Below are 4,416 nucleotides of genomic sequence, written 5' to 3' on the forward strand. Positions count from 1 at the left end.
AGGCGAGGGCCACTTGCCGTAGGAGCTCGGTCAGAGGCTTTCCGCAGACGAAGTCCGGTTTCGTGCAGAATTCGACAGCGGCGACCGATAGTGGATCTCGGATGGCGCTGGAGAGGTTCATCCACTGGAAGGGTCTAGCTGCTGGATTTTCGTGTGCCATAGGAGTTCGCCCGAAATCTGTCCACTACCAAAGTTCGATCGGAGTCTGATCTCCATAGAAGGAAATCATCCACAATGGAAGCTCGGGTGAAGGCTTACAGTGAAAATCCGGCACGGACCGCTCGTAATAGAAATTTAAAGTAGATCGTCCGTAGCAGAAGCTCGGAGTGAATCACTTATAGTAGAAACTCGGAGTTCGGCCTTGTAGGAGTTCGGATGAAGTCTACCTGCAACATGAGTTCAGGGCAAAAGTCCGACTCCCGTAGGAGCTCGGACGAAGTCTACCTGCAGCTAGAGTTCGGGGAAGAAGTTCGGCTCCCGTAGGAGCCCGGACGGAGTCTACCTGCAGTTGGCATTCAGGGAAGAAGTTTGGCTCTCGTAGGAGCCCGGACGGAGTCTACTTGCAGTTGGCGTTCAGGGAAGAAGTCCGGCTCCCGTAGGAGCTCGGACGGAGGCTACCTGCAGTTGACGTTCGAGGAAGAAGTTCGGCTCCCGTAGGAGCCCGGACGGAGTCTACCTGCAGTTGGCATTCGGGGGAGAAGTCCGGCTCCCGTAGGAGCCCGGACGGAGGCTACCTGTAGTTGGCGTTCGGGGAAGAAGCCCGGCTCCCGTAGGAGCCCGGATGGAGTCTACCTGCAGTTGACATTTCGGGGGAGAAGTCCGGCTCCCGTAGGAGCCCGGACGGAGTCTAGAAGGTGGTCGACCACCGTAGACACCTGGATGGAGTCCGCCCGTCGTGGAGAGAATCCGATCGATACTGGTGGGGATTTATCTGTCGGCAGAACTCGAGAATGTTGCGGAGGCTTGGCCGTCGGAGGGGTTCGAAAAGATGTCGCCGAAGGTCGGACATCGGTAGAATCACTGGAGGGTCACTCCTGACGAACTTCGGCTGGGGGGTATATTTATACCCAACAGTATATATGAATGTGTGTGTGTATATACATACATACATATATGTATATATATACATATATGTGTATTTATATATATATATATATATATATGTATGTATATGTATATATATATGTATATATATATATATGTATATATATATATGTATATATATGTATATATATATATGTATATATATATATATATGTTATATATATGTATATATATAGATATATGTACATATATATTATATAGATATATGTACATATATATATATATATATATATATATATATATACATGTATATATATATACATGTATATATATAATACATGTATATATATATACATGTATATATATATATACATGTATATATATATACATGTATATATTATATATACATGTATATATATATACATGTATATATATATATACATGTATATATATATACATGTATATATAATATACATGTATATATATATACATGTATATATATATATACATGTATATATATATACATGTATATATATATACATGTATATATATATTATATATATGTATGTATATATACATATATATATATATAAATATACATGTATATATATATATACATGTATATATATATATACATGTATATATATATATACATGTATATATATGTTGGTGCAAAAATCTGCTTGCGCCGGAGAAGCTGGAGTCGGGGAAGCCGCGGTCGCCGTCGGGACCTGCAAAAGGAAGTCTAAAACCGGAGGTAGGGTTGCTCCGGCAAGACCTCCGACGCTCAAGTCAGTTCTTGCCTCAACAAGAATGGAGTGCTCGAACGGAGAATTTAGCAGAGTTTTGAGATAAGAGATGAGCTTAGAGAATAACATATCTGGGTCCTCTTTTATAGGCGGAGGAGGCAATTGATTGATGGCGACGTTTGTAACCGTCTGGTAGTGGGCCGCCCATGGTCAGGGGAATTGATTGCGAAGGATAGTGGAGTAAGACACGTAGCTATTGTTACGGCCTGCCACGTAGAGCCAGTTGCAGGTAGTGGAGCGGCGTCCGTTGCCGCTAGCTGTCAGGGAGTAGTGGAGTCGCGCAGCACCTGCCGCAGGGAGTGGAGCAGAATCGTGGCCGTTGACACAGCCTGTCAGAGAGTAAATGGGTCCGCCGCAGGGGGTGATGGAGCCACGCGGAATCCGCTACAGGAAGTGGAACAGGATCACGGTTGTTATTGATATCTGCCAGGGGCGCGGATCTGTTGATCGAGGCTCGGCAGTGGTTGAAAGTCCGGCTTCTGTAGAAGTCCGGGAGGGATCCTCCTTTCGGTTGGGGTTGTGGGTGGAGTCCGGCTTCCCGTAGGAGTCCGGATGGAACTTTCCTGCAAGTGGATACTGAAAGCGGAACCCGGCTCCCGTAGGAGTCCGGGCGAGCCCTCTGCAATCAAAGTTAAAGATGAAGCCCGGCTCCCGTAGGAGTCCAGACGGAGCTTACCAGCAGCTGATATTGAAGGCGGAGCTCGGCCCCCGTAGGAATCCGGGCGGAGCCGAGCTGCTGTTGGTGTCGAAGCGCGGAGCCCGGCTCCCGTAGGAGTCGGGCGGAGCCGTGCTGCTCGAAGTCGAAGGCGGAGCCCGGCTTTCGTAGGAGTCCGGGCGGAGCCGTGCTGCTCGAAGTCGAAGGCGGAGCCCGGCTCCCGTAGGAGTCCGGGCGGAGCCGTGCCTGCTCGAAGTCGAAGGTGGAGCTGGCTCCCGTAGGAGTCCGGGCGGAGCCGTGCTGTTGTCGATGTCGGTGATGGAGCCCGGCTCCCGTAGGAGTCCGGGCAGAGCCGTTCTGCAGCTGATGTTGGAGGCGAAGCCCGGCTCCCGTAAGGAGTTCGGGCGGAGCCGTTCCGTTCCATCGTCGACTCCGCTGGGGGTTTCGACTGTGGGTATTTATATACCCAACACTAGCCCCCTACTTTCGAGTTTGAATTTCAAATGAAGAAAGTACAGAGAGCGAGATGGGTACAGCCGAAACCGTCCTTCGAATCCTGCGCACTGCGCCGCCTCCAGATATTTTGGCATTTAACGTGTGTACGTCAGAGTCCGCTTTTCGGTGAAGGTGATCTGAAGAGTCTTTTCAGAACCCATTGAATGCGATCCAAGTGCCGTGCCACAGGAATTTGCGAGCGGTCTACCCTCGATAGCAATGAAGGGGATAAGCACGACACGCGGCACACACCAGCTGGCCCAGGAATACTCGCCGCCATAACTGCGCTAGGGATCGTCGGCTATTTAAACACCCTCAGTCCTTTCATGGCTTTCATCCTGGCACTTTTCTTTCGTCTGAGAGTCTTGCCTCCCTCGCACCAGTCCTAGCCTCCTTCAGCCCCCAATTCTTCTCTAAGGGTCCCTACGCTATGTCCTCTACCCCGGAAGCCGTTCTTGAGGGGATTTTTAGGGCTTGGAGGAAGGTGAGGAGGAGAATGGCGTCCAGTGAGAATCTCCGTCGTTTTAAAGGAGGCTCGGGGAAGAATTCCTTCAACAACAGGGTTTAGTAACGGGGGCCGTCGGTGAAGTTACTCTCTGCCCGCGAATCTCGGAGTAGCAAGGCGGGGTGATACCGGTCAAGAGGACAGAGCAGCTGTCATAAGCCATGACGGGATCCTTAACGTCGTCGGGGCCGAGGGACCGGAGGCGGTCGGCGTTGACGGTGGGGCAGTGGAACTTGTTGCGGGGATGGTAAAAGTAGCGCATGCCGACCTTGCCGGAGCATTTTTGGGTGGTGGCTGTTGTGGGGCATATCAGAGATGAGGCACATCTCTGGTGTCGCTACCCGCTTCCGAGGTGACTCCGGTTCTTTCTTGAAACAGGTCTTCGCTACTGCCGCGTTGCCCTTACCGCCTCCAGAGATCTATCCTACCCTTTCTCTGCTAGGGTCGGGACTTCAGTGACAGAATGAGGCGAGATGGGGCGAGAGCTGTTTACATGCACTGGAGAACGCGACTGAGAAGGATAGAGACGGAGAGAGGAATTCGTAGCTCGGAGCGGCCTCCGGTTCATCCTGCCTGAACCGTGCCTGCGAGACTTGCGATGTCGTGTATCTTCTTTTTTCTTTTTTCTCTGACCCACCGGGTCCTGTAACGTATACTCCTGTTAAATGAAAAAGAGATTTTGTTACCTCGTCTGTATCTCGCATTAATAGTTGTCTTGTCGAACTTCTTCATTTTTCCTTTCCTCTTTCTTCCTTCTCTTCTTCTTTTTTTTTCACGTCGTCTCAAGGTCATTGACGAACTCTTCTTCTGTTCATGTGGGGTTGTCGTTTGCCGAGCTCTTTTTCGGCTTTTATGCCGTTCGAAGATACCCAATTGTCATTCCGTTGATGGTTGCAGATTTGCTTGGG

The sequence above is a fragment of the Elaeis guineensis genome, chromosome 9 (assembly GCF_000442705.2).
Source record: "Elaeis guineensis isolate ETL-2024a chromosome 9, EG11, whole genome shotgun sequence".
Classification (NCBI taxonomy): domain Eukaryota; kingdom Viridiplantae; phylum Streptophyta; class Magnoliopsida; order Arecales; family Arecaceae; genus Elaeis; species Elaeis guineensis.